Source organism: Typopeltis vanoorti, chromosome 13 (assembly GCF_054136105.1).
Source record: "Typopeltis vanoorti isolate ZY-2024b chromosome 13, IOZ_Tvanoo_1.0, whole genome shotgun sequence".
NCBI classification, from domain to species: Eukaryota; Metazoa; Arthropoda; class Arachnida; order Uropygi; family Thelyphonidae; genus Typopeltis; species Typopeltis vanoorti.
In genome coordinates, this window is record NC_143561.1 from 94,427,492 (window position 1) to 94,444,396 (window position 16,905).

Sequence of the window (16,905 nt, forward strand, 5' to 3'; positions counted from 1 at the left end):
ATGTTTCTCGGTTTCATAAGTGGATCCCTTTCGTTACCATAGCAACGAAAGGAATCTGCTGAAGAATGAAATAAAAAATGGATGCATGGGCTGGCTCCTAGCTTTATCACTAAGAAATTTGAAATATTCTACGTCTGAATCCTACTTATTAGCGACTGGGTGAGAAACAGAAATTTAACAGTTAATACATTACATTACAACGGAAATCTGTCAGTTTTGCAGCTGGCTTCAACTTGTGTTCATTATTCTTCTTCTATGATATAATATAATAATTATGTGAGGTCTGCCTTCATTCAGCCGATGCGCATTTTGAATTGCCAAATCTTATTCTACCATGCTTTTCCTGGGTTTAACAGGCTAGAACAGAGACCGTTTCCTTCTGGAAAAGAGCTTCTGAAAACACCTTCACACTGTCATTTTAAAGAAATACATCTGAGATAAATTATGGTGTATAAAAATACATAGAGTAGATTATCCAGTTAATTTTGCCTTTTCGGTATTATTTAAACTTATTAATATTCAAACAAGATTTTATTTGGGTTACATATAATAAACCTGAACGCAATGAACTCAATTTGACGACAAAATGCCATCAAAAGTATATTGTTATTTAATGCCTTTACCAATTCTTTGTTTACAAGCACTAACTAGAATGTGGGATTTTTCATAATCTTTTCAGTCGAATGCTAATAAATATCGTTTCATTTGCAAGCTGTATTTGCTAAAGTTATTTAAGCAATTATTTTTAAATAAATAATTATATCGTTAAATAAATATTTTATTTGAAATACTTGAAACATTTTCTAAAATTACAAAAAATTCAGCTACACCTTTAATTATTCTAGATTAAAATATTATAAATAAACAAAACATCATGAACTATTTTATGGGAGGGAGATTGGAGGAATCAATGGACCGTGAGATGCGGTGATTGGTTCATTAATGTCCTTGGGGGTGATGGATGGCAATGCAAAGCTGTACCAATGAAGTTTAACTGAGGTTCGGCTGTTGCTATTACCCCCTTGGGCGAGGAGTTTTTGAGTTCGCCCTCTTAAAGTTTTTGCCTTAAGGGAGCACTTTGAATCTCCGGGGAAAGTGTTCTCCGGCACGGTCCGCTGAGGGGCTTTGTCGGTGAATTATTTTCCTCGGAATTTGAGCGGTTCTGCTCAGTGGTCGGGGAGCACGTCACTGAGTGGAACCAACGCTGAGATTAGGACGGTTTTTCGCCCACTATGGAGTGGCCTAGAGATCGTCCGTATTTTTCAGATTTCACCTTTAATTACATAGTCGGTGATTGATTTTATATGAGATGCCCACATATAGGGTAACGGATGGCAATGCTGAACCAATGAAGTTTAACTGAGGTTCGGCTGTTGCTGTAATCCTGGGTTAATGAGTTCGCTCTCTTAGGTTTTGCCCTAAGGGAGCACTTTGAGTCTCCGGGGTTAGTGTTCTCCGGCACGGCCCGCTGAGGGGTACTTGCCGGTGAATTATTTTCCTCGGAATATGAGCGGTTCTACTCAGTGGTCGGGGAGCACGTCACTGAGTGGAACCAACGCTGAGATTAGGACGGTCTTTCGCCCACTATGGAGTGGCCTAGAGATCGTCCGTATTTTTCAGATTTCACCTTTACTTACATAGTCGGTGATTGATTTTATATGAGATGCCCATATAGGGTAACGGATGCCAATGCTGCATTAGTGAAGTTTAACTGAGGTTCGGCTGTTACTGTTATCCTGGGTTAATGAGTTCGCTCTCTTAGGTTTTACCCTAAGGGAGCACTTTGAGTCTCCGGGGAAAGTGTTCTCCGGCACGGCCCGCTGAGGGGTACTTGCTGGTGAATTATTTTCCTCGGAATATGAGCGGTTCTGCTCAGTGGTCGGGGAGCCCGTCACTGAGTGGAACCAACGCTGAGATTAGGACGGTCTTTCGCCCACTATGGAGTGGCCTAGAGATCGTCCGTATTTTTGAGATTTCACCTTTACTTACATAGTCGGTGATTGATTCATTAATGCCCTTGGAGGTGATGGATGGCAACAATGCAATGCTGTACCAATGAAGTTTAACTGAGGTTCGGCTGTTGCTGTTACCCCCTTGGGCGATGAGTTTTTGAGTTCGCTCTCTCTAAGGTTTTTTTGCCTTAAGGGAGCACTTTGAGTCTCCGGGGTAGGTGTTCTCCGGCACGGCCCGCTGAGGGGCTTTGTCGGTGAATTATTTTCCTCGGAATTTGAGCGGTTCTGCTCAGTGGTCGGGGAGCCCGTCACTGAGTGGAACCAACGCTGAGATTAGGACGGTCTTTCGCCCACTATGGAGTGGCCTAGAGATCGTTCGTATTTTTGAGATTTTACCTTTACTTACATAGTCGGTGATTGATTCATTCAATCCAATACCCTTGGAGGGTAATGGATGGCAATGCTGTAGCTAATGAAGTTCTAACTGAGGCTCGGCTATTGCTGTTACCCTCCTGCCATGATCAGAGCTTTAATAGCTCAATAACACCTTATCCCTACACTGTCCTCTACAGATAACGGGGAAGATGAAAAGCATTCTTGCTTCGCCACTTTAAGCCAGTCCTTATAAGGACTATAAGGACTGATTTATGGGGAAGGTAGAAAAAGGATTCATTCAATCCAATACCGTTGGAGGGTAATGGATGGCAATGCTGTAGCCAATGAAGTTCTAACTGAGGCTCGGCTATTGCTGTTACCCTCCTGTCATGATCAGAGTTTTAATTGCTCAATAACACCTTATCCCTACACTGTCCTCTACAGATAACGGAGAAGATGAAAAGCATTCTTGCTTCGCCCCTTTAAGCCAGTCCTTATAAGGACTAACTATTTTATGATGTTTTGAATATTTATAATATTTTAATCTAGAATAATTAAAGGTGTATTGACCGTGAGATGCGGTGATTGATTCATTCAATCCAATACCCTTGGAGGGTAATGGATGTCAATGCTGTAGCCAATGAAGTTCTAACTGAGGCTCGGCTATTGCTGTTACCCTCCTGCCATGATCAGAGTTTTAATTGCTCAATAACACCTTATCCCTACACTGTCCTCTACAGATAACGGAGAAGATGAAAAGCATTCTTGCTTCGCCCCTTTAAGCCAGTCCTTATAAGGACTAACTATTTTATGATGTTTTGAATATTTATAATATTTTAATCTAGAATAATTAAAGGTGTATTGACCGTGAGATGCGGTGATTGATTCATTCAATCCAATACCCTTGGAGGGTAATGGATGGCAATGCTGTAGCTAATGAAGTTCTAACTGAGGCTCGGCTATTGCTGTTACCCTCCTGCCATGATCAGAGCTTTAATTGCTTAATAACACCTTATCCCTACACTGTCCTCTACAGATAACGGGGAATATGAAAAGCATTCTTGCTTCGCCCCTTTAAGCCAGTCCTTATAAGGACTATAACTATTTTATATACATATATATATGAGTCGAAATGGCGGATCGTGTGTTAATGTTTAGTGTCGTGTATTATTGATGATGAATTATGAATTGGTTTGATATGTTTCTAGCGATATATATTTATGCTTATTCATTAGTAATAGTAGTTAATTGCTTGCTACCATAAACAGTCATTTTATTTTCCATAGTGCTTTATCCAGGTAAGTCATTTGTAATTACAAGGGCGATTCGCTAGGCCGCTAATATCGCCTTTCTTTGTTTCTTATAGTGACATTTTATTGCTGGTAGACACCTAAGAGTGTCTACGGGATTTGCTAGTGGACCCTCAAAAGTCCACAGGATTATCTTTACCTGCTCGGGACACCTGAGAAATCTCTACTCTTTCTCCATCTGTGTCTTGAAATGGCTAAACTTGTGAATGAAACCAAATTAGAAGTATATAAGGAATTCCTCAGACTGGGAAAGCTGCTGAGTGATAATTGGCCGGGAAAAGTGAAATTGTATGACACGTTTCCCCTCGAATGTGTCTCAGACGTTGCCACTGAAGATCATTTAGAATCGGTGCCTTCTACTCCTTCAGACTTTGTAGAAGTGCGCGCACGCAAAAAGCGAAGAACAACAGATGAACCGCACAATGATAATAGTGAAATGGAACAGAATTCTCAGGGTTCGGACGCCGCTATTTCTCCCAAAGAAAAGGTGCCTCCGATCATCCTTAGAGAAAAGCATAAGTGGGCAGCTTTAAGATTAATCTGCATATTGGCTCCATTAAGGCCAAAAACATGGATGAAGGCATAAAGATCCAGCCAGCAACAGTGACAGACTATAGAAGGTTGTCCAAAGAACTGGACGACAGAGGCATCCAGTATCATACCTTTGCGCTCAGCTCCGAAAAAAACTTAAAAGTGGTCCTTCGTGGTGTCTGTGAAGACATTGACACAGCAGAAATAGCTGCTGACCTAAATTCTTAGGATCTTCCCCAGTCAAAGTGAGCAGAATGTACAAAGCTGACAAGACTCCCATGCCATTGGTCATTGTTGAGATTCATAAAATATACAAGGATATTTACAACTTAAAAACAGTCTGTGGTCTCATCGTCACTCCGGAACCACTCCGTAAAAGATCATCTTCTGGGCAGTGCTACAGGTGCCAGAAGTTTGGCCATGCCCAGAATCTATGCAGAGCGGAATATAGATGTTTAAAATGTGGAGACAGCCACCCAACCAATACCTGCACAAAGCCGAGGACCACCTCAGCCAAATGTGCCAACTGCAGTGGCCCTCATCCCGCGAACTACAAAGGATGTACTCAGCACCCAAAGAACAGACGGATGGAGGCAATCAATCAGCCCTCCTCCTTCAGCACAAGAACACCAGAGGTCCAGACATCAAAACCGGAGACTCAGCGGCCACAGTCAGAGACCTCCAATAATAGAGACACCCGAAAGCAAACAAGAAGCTATGCTGATGTGACCTGTACAACTAGACCAAATCCAGAACAAAATCAACCAACAGCACCTAAAACCTAACAGCTGTTATTACGGCCTCACTAGCAAACATGCTACAAAATTTCAGCTTATCAAACCCTACTGAAATCTCCACTAAAAGATTTCTTCGTGAAACACAGGTCATCCTCACAGCTCTCATAAATGAATAGTAACAAACTCATTCCAGCATATCTTCAGATAGTTGCGTGGAACGCAAATGGCCTTAAAAACAAAATTCTGGAACTCCGACACTTCACATCTAGGTATAAACCAGATGTTATTTTAATCAGTGAAACTCATTTAAAACCCTCAGACAATCCTACAGTAAGGGGCTATCACCTATACAGAAATGACAGACTACTCTACAGAGGCGGCGGCACTGCCATCTTTATAAAAAACTACATTAAGCACCACTCTCTGAGCATTCCTTCAACCACTAACCTTGAGATCACAGGAGTGGAAGTAGTCACCAGCTCCACTGGCAAACTGAAAATCTACTCAGCTTACAACCCTCCCCAAAAATCTCTACTTCACTCTGATCTAAATGCCATCTTATGCACCAGAGAGCCCACCATTATTGCCGGGGATCTGAATTCCAAGCATCCTGCGTGGAATTGTACAACCACAAACAAGAATGGTTGCATCCTTTATAATTACTTAGGATCAAGCAACGCTGTTGTGGAAGGCCCCACCGAACCAACTCATCTCAGTACATTCGGCACTGCTGACATCCTGGATATAGCTATCCTTCAGGATATTAAACTTCAATTCAGCATCATATCTATGGATGAACTATCATCCGATCACAATCCAACTCTACTACAGCTGGGAAATCAAGAATACCTATGTCCTCCTTCTCACTCCTACATTGCATGGGAAAGACTGTCAGCAGCACTGAAGGATTATATTGGACCTGTTCCTCACATACGCACAAAAGAAGAAGTAGAAACTGCAGTTACAAATCTCACACAACAAATTAGTTCTGCTATAACGGTAGCTTCCTCCTACAAATCTGCCCGCAAGCCAGATCGTTTGCCTGAAGACATCATGAACTTGATCAGAGACAAAAACAGAGCTAGGAAAAGATACCGTAACACGTGTGCACCACAGGATAAAATAAATCTAAACAGATTAAATGGGGCAGTAAGAGATGCACTCAGAGCCCATAGAGACCAAGTATGGGATGGAACGTTATCCTCCATTTCTGGTACTGATCACTCCATCTGGAGACTACTGAAAAATATCAAAAACAAAGACAGATCCCTTCCCTCAATATTCTCTGACCAGGGCCTTGCTCACACAGATGTAGACAAAGCAGAAGTTATAGCACACAACTTAGAGGAGCAATGCAGGCCTTTGTATGGAAACTTTGACTTTGACCACATATATAAGATTCGCAGCAAGGTCAGACAATCACTCAAACTTCCTATCACCAGCACTGACCATATTGCATCAACATCACCTGCTGAGTTATATGACATTATTAAAAAATTAAAGAACAAAAAAGCTCCTGGGCCAGACGGCATTACTAATGGGGTGATTAAACTTCTGCCCCGAAAAGCAGTAGTGCATCTGACCAGTATAATAAATGCAATTTTAAGATTTCACTATTTTCCTTCCACCTGGAAACGGGCTGACGTAATTCCTATACATAAGCCAGGCAAAGACCCACACCTACCGCAAAATTATCGTCCATTCAGTCTTATCTCAAATCTGGGTAAGGTTGCAGAGAAGGTCATCCTCTCACGACTCCAAACCTCAGTAAATGACCAAAACATCCTCCCTAAAGAACAATTTGGTTTCAGGCAATACCATAGTATTACCCAGCAAATCCACAGAATTGTGGAATACATCACCACCAGCTACAACTGGCACCAGTGCACAAGCGCTGTTTTCCTAGACTTATCCAAAGCATTTGACAAAATCTGGCATTTTGGTCTCCTGCACAAACTTATCTCAGCCGGTACCTCACTAAAAATGGTTCACTTAATCCATTCATATCTTCAGAATAGATCAATGCAAGTAAAAATCAACGGTTCTACATCCTCCCAGCGCCACATCTTTGCTGGAGTGCCGCAGGGATCTCTACTGGCTCCATTGCTATACATGTCAGACATCCCGCACAATCCGATGACTTCCATTTTGGCCCTGTATGCGGACGATACGGCAATACTAACCAGATCTCTCAGACCCCATTTCATTACCAGAAAGCTTCAAGAAAACTTTCTAAAGCTGGAGGGGTTGGTTCTCCAAGTGGAGTTGGAAGTCAACCCCCAGAAAAGCTCAGCTGTTCTCTTCTCAAAAAGGCCAATGTCTCCTGCAGGAGATGTGTTACTATTCAATACTAAAATTCCCTGGCAGACAGAAACAAATTACTTGGGTGTAATTCTCGACAAAAAGCTATCTTTCAACCAACACATCAAATCTGCGTGCACAAGGCATCTAAAGCAATAGCTCAAATCTATCCGCTAATTAATAGAAATAGCAAGCTCAGCAACAGAATCAAATTGCAACTATACCAGATGATGATTCGTCCTATAATCACCTATGCCTCTCCAGCCTGGAGCCACATCTCTAATGCTAACATTATCAAAATACAGCGAGTGCAGAATAAGTGCTCGAGAATGATTCTGAACCCCCCGTGGTATGTTAGAAACAATCAACTCCACAGAGACACAAATATACCCTATATTTTCTCTTTTCTACAACCCTTAGCAACCAAGTTTTTCCTAAAGACGTCCACACATCCCAACGATTTGGTTCAGCAAGCTGCAGCATACGATCCAACGGACATATTCAAATATAGAAGACCAAAAACTATATTAGCCTCCTTTAGTGATGCATAATCTCCATGCTCATTCAGGGCGAGCAATCTGCTCATAAATTTTACCTTCACTGTAACCACAACAGATAGCGGGGAATATGAAAAGCATCTTGCTTCACCCCTAAAGACATAAATGTCAATTGTCAACTATTTTATATAATTTTACATAATATTTAATGGATTTTTGGTATCCACTGAAATTCGTTTTCTTTGGAGTATTTCAAGATTTTTCTTTATTATATTTATTTTGAGAAGGGACAGGGAAAAAAAAAAAGAAAATATACCCACGTATTGATCCTCTCTTCTGACATTCGAGTAGCCATTTGAAGTTGTTTTTTATCCCCTCCCTCGCCGAGAAAAGGCGAAGGAGGGGATAAAACAAAACGTGTTTTACACAACCCTAATGTTATTTAGACGTGACTTCTGTTACCCACGACGTAAAAAATATCCTTTAAGAAGCCACCGATGTTGAAGTGTCATGAATAATAAATATGATGACATTAAAATAGCTTCTTAGAACTACGACAGACTTAAGTATCCTCGATTTCATCAGATCAACAATATTTGTGTAAATTTCTCGTACTCCTCAATTCGATATCACAGAACTGTAAAAACATGCTGCCTTTAAATTTTGAAATTAAAACACTCTTAATGTTCCCGTCCCATCTTTCTGATATGATGAATAATTTCCCGTAACATGCATTAACTATGACTGTCGAATACGGAATAATTTAATGTACTGGGAAATTTCGTAAAAGGAAAATTTGGCGTTCAAGAGAAAAGAAAATTTGTCAAAATAAAAAAAAAAAAAAACAATCGTACTAAACATTAAAAACTTCTGAAATGTTCTGCTACTCTGCGACACCCAATAACGGTTGCGTAGTTGAAATCTTGCTTGCAGATTTCAGACGTGCAACAATATTTTAGATGGCATTGTTGCTCAACAATGTAATCTCATTATTTCTCAATAAGTTATAAGAATGGACGTATTTTGTAACCTATCGTAGTAAGAATAGGAGAAATATTACAGCGATCTGCCACACGCAGAAAGAACATCAGCTATCTCTATTCGTATGAAAATTCAATGTATGATTCATCTTTATTGGTTCTCTTCCCTGCTGGTAAGATCACTTCTCTCATGCCTCTATTGATTCTGATTCTTTACACGCCCTCTCTCTTGTTATTAACAAGCACAATAATCCCAGATCAGTTACTAGAATGCTGACCAATTCCACCAGAGGGAGCTAAAATGACCATTGGTTTTATTTGGAATATCCTGTTATAGATAGCAGAACAGACCAAACGGACTTTTTTATATATATGCGATTCCATCTAATTTAGCGGATTGTATAACAAACGGGGGGGGGGTTCGTGCATAGTTACTGCGGAACTGCAACACCCCCAATTTTTCTCTCTATATAAATATATTTACCAATATTTGTTTATAATATTTAATTTTATCATCAAGAATCCTATACAATTCTCTTATATTGTATAAAAAATAATAAAAATCCATCTTGTACCACTTAGGAGGGCGAAGGACGCTAGCGGCACTGTGTTTACCACAGTGTCATATTGCTACCCGTGAAAGCATATACACGTCATAGTGAACTGCGAGTTATTAGCGTAATGTGGCACTGTCCGTCGCGCAGTTCCACTGTTGTTTATATGCAGTTTGCACCAGTAGAAGAGTGTTCGTAGTGCTTATCGTGTTTACTCCGTATCTTTAAATATTTGGACATTACAATTAAAGGATTTAATTGTAATGTCCAAAAATTGTAAATCCGTTCCTTTAGTTACAATTAAAGGAATGGATTTTATTTTTAATTAATTTTGAATGATACTAAACTGTATAATTTTATCGATAAGAAACAATATTTTTTCATGTTTAACTTTTTTTTTCATTGTTAGCATAATTTTGATATTTTATCCAGACGCATGCACTGTACTTACAGTGTGTATGTATATTTCGAACGTTGCAGCACCTCCATTATTTCAAGCCACGAGCTGCCATTGAATCAACTATCCAGTGAAATCTTGTCTATTTTAATTAAAAAAAAATCTATTAACAAGCATAAAGGCAATCCAAAAATCCACAATGATTCTTATTAAACTACGTCATAATCAAAAGTGCACGAGTTGCTACTGCTGATGACGTAGAAACTTGTTGAAAGTCATGCACAGTAAGTAAACCGAACTACGGAAAAAGCATTGATTGAGGCATAATTTATATTCCCACTCCTTATTCCCAAAGGCAGTATTGCTCTGCCTTTTGTAACGGAGACTCAAAATCGAAATGAAGCCTCGTCACCAAGTGAGGCTCACTTCGCCTTTGCAATTCCACTACAAGAATTCAAGGTCAAATGTTCGCAATATTAGCATCATAATTAAAACGTTGAAATCATTAAATGACAACACATTAAGAGAGACCACGTAACAGCACCGCATAAAAATATTTTAATTTTTGAGTCACGATTCTGTAGTATTTGTAGCAATAAACCTGTGAAACAATCAATTGCAGAACGGTTTTCCTGCTCGCTCACAGCGCCATACACAGAAGCATGACGTCACAATTACTCATTTCAAGTCACAGTTCTCTATAAAAGAGAACACGATTTTGTGACATTGTTAATAGGATAGAAATTCAATGGAGACTTCTGGTTCGAGGCTATCAGAGCATTGTTTCTTGGGTACAGAGCAATTTAGTTCGATTTTCGAATTAAATGAAGTGTCCTTAAGTTAAGTGAAGTCTGAAAGACAAGAAAATCTCTCGATTCGCGTAACAAGAAAGGAAAGTTTTGTTTTAAAGTGCGCAGGGAGGTCTAAAGGTATTTCTTACTGCCATTTGTCTTGTAAGACGACAAATGACGGACGACCTTCGTGCTCGCTAAAAATGAAGTCGCAGGAATTTCGATGACCAGAAAATCGTCTTGCTTGGGAACCGATTTTCGTGTTTCGGATAACACGAGAAAACGTCAATAAATTCCTAAATTCTAAAGCACGGACGAATAAGAGAAAGAAAAAGAAAAATACGTTTGGAAAGTTATTTGTATTAAAAAAACAACTTATTACATAAAGCATACCACAATAAAGTAGTATCCATATCTCAAAGAGATGGATGTGACGTCAGCAATGTTGCCCATAGAAATCACTGGTTCTGCTTACGTATAAGAAATGGCTGAAACGTTATACACTGAGTTAGCTTTGCATTAATTATGAACACCCACCCCTCGCCCAGATTTACATGGTTGGCTCGATAACGAAGTACCACGTAATATAACGTCACGTGCGACTATTATAAATGGACACACCTATCCTCTGTACGTAAACAGTAAACGTTTTCTACAATGGGGAAATGTGGCGAACGTAAGCCAGTTCGACCGCAGACAGATAATTGCGGTCCCTTAAGGCAGGTGCCAATATTTCGGAAACATCCGCACTTGCGAGTTGCTCCCGTACTATTGTATCAAGAGTGTACCAGTACGGGATTAATGATGAACAGACATTCAGCAAAAGGGCTCACATTGGTCAGCCATGCGTGGTTGATCCTACAGGTGAACGTCGTGGGTCGCTACTGGTATCTCGGCAACGATGTGCAAGTCACACAGCTCACCCACCAGTACAACAGTTCGACCCACTTCCACGTGCACCATACCTTGCTTTGCCTGAAGTTAAACAGCCAGGGTACCAATGATTACGGCGAGGCATCGCAAACAACGCCTTAGGTTGGACTGAGGAACGTCGGAAATGGACCTTCGACAGATGGAAGGTCGTGTGGAGTGATGAGTCCCGTTTCCTGCTGCACCATGCTGATGGTCGCGTTCGCAATTGACATAAACAACATGAAGCCCTATCCCATGGGGTTCAATCTCATTGGGTTGGTGCAGGCGGTGTTGTGGTCTGGGGAGTTTTTTTCCTGGCATGCCCTAGATCCCTTGGTTATCACCCCACAAACAGGGAATGGTGAACGCTACAGGAAGCTGTTAGCCGACCATCTTCATCCACATCTGCAAGCGGGCTGCTCCGACTACAGTGCCATCTTTCAACAGGTCAACGCACCTGGCCATTGGGCATGGACAGTTACTGAGTGGTTGGAGGAACGAACACGAATTCGCCGCATTACCTTGGCCCCCAAATTCCTCTGACGGTAACAATGACTTGAAATGACGGATTTCAAGTCATTTGAATTGTTAGATGGAATATGAATAAATTGTCACTTGTATGAAAGACAGGAGCCCCTCTAGTGGTGAGACAATAATGCGGATGGATACGACAAACATCCTTCCGAATGTTTTTGCCCATTCTTCAAAATGACAAAAACCTGATCCTGTGGTGAACGAGGAGTTTACAACTTTCGAAGCACTTGCCTAAGTCACATACTACTGAACCACCATATACGGTAAACGTCCCCGTTAAACCCAACAATATTTCATCATTCATCGTATCTTGATAGATATCAGTTTAGCTGTTTAGTTCTGATTATTTGTTTTTCCTAGAGTGCTCAAAATATCTTCTGTTGACCTCTCAGAAAATTAGAAAAACTCTGTTGATGAATGCAACAATGGGGAAAATGGTATCGAAAGTCCCTAGATGTTGCTTAATGTACAGATACTCGATTGTCTGTTAAATGATTTCATTTCTATTTCAGTGATAACCTCGAAGAAGTTATTACTGCAATAGAAGAGTGCGCTACCTGACTTCAGGTTACATGAATTTTCAAAATCAGTTTACTATACTGAGGAAAATTCCTACGGCCAACTTTACATCAGATGGCAGAGATTTTTGTGTCAGTAATGCCACCTATTGGCAACATTCCTACAGGTTCTTTTCCCTCGGCTTGCATGGCACTACAATAGTTTTAAACACAGTGTGAAACATTCAGTTGACGAGTGCATTGAATGAAAAATCACATAAATGCATTAAAAAAAAAAGCTTTTTTTTAAAAAAAAATGCATATTCTTCTCCTATACACAATATTTTATGATAATACTTGTATTTCCATCTCTGTTTAAATTTCCGTGGGGTATGAGGACGCAGACTCTTACATCTGTTATATAAACACACGTATAGCTGGTAGGTTGTGTTAATTGGAAGTACGTAAACGTATGACAGAATACGGCAAACTACGCAAGCTGCCTATATCTAGATAACTGTATTACTCACGAGAGAAAGATGGTTTTTAAATATCACTTTCGTGACAATCATGAAATTACTGTTTCAATATCCATAGAGAAATGTTAACGTGAGATAGCTACCAGGTGGTCTATGTGTAGTTGAGGCAGTGATGATATATTGCACTCCTACTGATAATCAATGCTAACTTTCGAGTACCACAAGCTTTTTTAGTCGTATGTATCCAGGAGCTTCTATCTACCTTACAATTGGAGGTGGTTAATACAACGATATGTTAAGAGACAAATACCACCAAAGGAATCTGAAAGAATTCTACATGAACTGAGTGTTGATAATAATTAACACTAAGATTAGTTCTTCTTAAAAGAACTGGGCGATGGACTGAGTCCTTGACTATTTATCCAGTCATCTGAATGAAGAAAATCTGTGGATGGAGTGTTATTGAGCTAAAAAGCTCTAGTCATGGCTGGGTAACGGCAATAGCCGAGCCTCAGTTAAAACTTCATTGGCTACAGCATTGCCATTTGTTACCCTGGAAGTCCTCAACCAAAATATCTCTAAGATTAGTTATATAGTCCTTATAAGGACTGGCTTAAAGGGGCGAAGCAAGAATGCTTTTCATATTCCCCGTTTTCTGTAGAGGACAGTGTAGGGATAAGGTGTTATTGAGCTATTAAAGCACTGATCATGGCAGGAGGGTAACAGCAATAGCCGAGCCTCAGTTAGAACTTCATTAGCTACAGCATTGCCATCCATTACCCTCCAAGGGTATTGGATTGAATGAATCAATCACCGAATGTTTAAGTAAAGGTGATATCTCAAAAATATCGGACGATCTCTAGGCCACTCATTCATGGGCGAAAGACCGTTCAAATCTCCGCGTTGGTTCTACTCCGTGAAATTCGACCACCGAGCAGAACCGCTCATTCCGGAGAAAATAATTCACCGGCAAGTACCCCTCAGCGGGCCGTGCCGGAGAACACTTTCCCCGGTGACTCAATTGCTCCCTTAGGGCAAAACCTAAGAGAGCGAACTCATTAACCCAGGATAACAGCAACAGCCGAACCTCAGTTAAACTTCATTGGTTCAGCATTGCCATCCGTTACCCTATATGGGCATCTCATATAAAATCAATCACCGACTATGTAAGTAAAGGTGAAATCTCAAAAATACGGACGATCTCTAGGCCACTCCATAGTGGCGAAAGACCGTCCTAATCTCTGCGTTGGTTCCACTCAGTGACGGGCTCCCCGACCACTGAGCAGAACCGCTCATATTCCGAGGAAAATAATTCACCGGCAAGTACCCCTCAGCGGGCCGTGCCGGAGAACAATTTCCCCAGAGACTCAAAGTGCTCCCTTAGGGCAAAACCTAAGAGAGCGAACTCATTAACCCAGGATAACAGCAACAACCGAACCTCAGTTAAACTTCATTGGTTCAGCATTGCCATCCGTTACCCTATATGGGCATCTCATATAAAATCAATCACCGACTATGTAAGTAAAGGTGAAATCTCAAAAATACGGACGATCTCTAGGCCACTCCATAGTGGGCGAAAGACCGTCCTAATCTCAGCGTTGGTTCCACTCAGTGACGGGCTCCCCGACCACTGAGCAGAACCGCTCATATTCCGAGGAAAATAATTCACCACCGGCAAGTACCCCTCAGCGGGCCGTGCCGGAGAACACTTTCCCCGGAGACTCAAAGTGCTCCCTTAGGGCAAAACCTAAGAGAGCGAACTCATTAACCCAGGATAACAGCAACAGCCGAACCTCAGTTAAACTTCACTGGTTCAGCATTGCCATCCGTTACCCTATATGGGCATCTCATATAAAATCAATCACCGCATCTCACGGTCGATTGATTCACCCGGTTGTAAGATTAGTTAAAGGCCTAACGTATATCTTCTTGAAATAGCATTCTTATTTTTAAATGGTAGATAAAATGAAAAACTGAATTTTCTATTATTATTATTTGTTTTAACAAAAAGCAATAAAATATTCCATAGTTAGAAAAAACTCCAAGTATATTATGTAAAAAATCTAAAATTGCATTTTAGTCATCCAGGAAAAAATTGCCTGTTTCCAAGAAAGTTTTAATTATCTATCCAACATTGAAGTTACTGTCGAGATAATTTTCTTTTAAGCTTATCACAGTGACCCATCATTGTCTATTGTGAATTCCTTCAACGAGGTGATACCAACTATACACAGAAGATTAAGCAGAATCCATAAAGATATTTTAATCTTTCAAAAGAAAAAATTATAAATTATAAAAAATAAGCCTTCATTGATGAGGGCACTTCATCATCTATATATAATCATAAATGACAACTGTTGAATTTTCCTCTGATTACTAGGTTTTTCATCCTCAAAACAGGGCAATTGCCCAAATGAACATTAAATGTATGCTGGATTCCTGTTTACATCAGGAGAGTATTATATATTAAAAAAGGCAGAAGGAAGTTCGACTTCCTCATACTCATTCAATTATCCTAAAAAAAAAAAAAAAAAAATCAAACAGCGGATGTGCTGATTTGATTAATGATTAAATGTCCTTTATACAACTTCACTTTTTTCAATCGATCTGAATAAAATCACGTGGTATTTGTCCGTCCTACAGTTTCGTCCGCTGTCTCTGCCCATCTCAAAAATACGTTCTACAGAGTTCTGCCAGTACATTAATCGCATCTGCGCTTATCCAAGCTAATATATTAAATATTTTCCCAATATAAATCCAGAGGAAAACGCACGCTTTGCAACGATAATCCTATAAATAGCTCAATACACAGTAGTGATTGCAGATCAGAAGACCCAAAAGGTTTAAGAAGAGCGATGACTGTTCCAGTTTTCCATGATTTATAAAGATATGAAGATATTAAAAAGAATATCTAAACGCTACCCATCTTCAGGAGTATCAAGTCAGTTTCTTTTATGTCTTAACTCTTCTCGCAATTTCGGAGGCTCTGAGTTTCTTGGTCCATAAAAATCTCCAGTTTCTCATCGGTTCCGTGCGAATCCCTTTATCTTTCCGATGAACAATGACCTTCGAGACATTTTGGTGAGCGTAAACTCCGCGTGACTTTATAAGTATAAAATGCGAGTGCTAATAAACTAGAATTTATAGAACATTCTTCTGTTAAATACTACGCTGTAGATTTTGTTTTCTTCGAAGAAATTTCACTGCATGGAGAAGAATTAGATGGTACAAATCAAATATTTTTACAATGTCTGAAGGAAATTCCTGTTGCAGTAATTTAAATGCTTTCAAAGAAAGGAACTTTTACGATGAAATGTTCAAAAGAAAACTATTTTGTTTGTTAACAAGTCGTTCGTCAGGCATTCATCTTACGTTCAAAACAATTGAGATTTTATTATGAATCTTATCTTTTTGTTTTGTAAACAGTATTTCTATTTCTATTTCTATTGCTATTTCTATTGTTTAGTTGTTATTTTTTAACAATTGTCTTTTGTAGACATCGTTAATGTCAGAACATTAAAAACAATAGAATACTTCCAACATCGGTTGTTCTGAAACTTAGCATTAATCACGAGCGTCATGTGACATGTCAGCGTGAAATGTTTCATTGTTGCTCAAGATCTCCAGATGTTTTTTGGCATAAGGAAGATTCATATGTTACATCAGTAATGAAATTGTACGAGTACACTTTTGTTTCCTTCTAGGAACGGACCTTACCAAACAACATTCGTCATGCGATTCATGTTGAGGCATAGAACAGATGACACTGGGATCAATCAATCCCGGACCAGCATTTTTCTCTACTTAGATGTCAGTACAAGAATATCGCAATCAAAAGAATGCTAAAGTGGTAAAGTTCAGATTAACAGAAAGACTGAAGTTTCTAGTAAAATAATTCAAAGCGGATTAGTTTGGCCTTTTACTACAAACCCCTCGAAAGAATGGAAGATAAACTTTAGTGGTTTATATTTATTTAATAGTAACATTTTCTTGGTGAAGTTCTGTATTTAAGTTTACACATCGCCCTAATGATTATAGTTTTCTGATACTAGAAACTG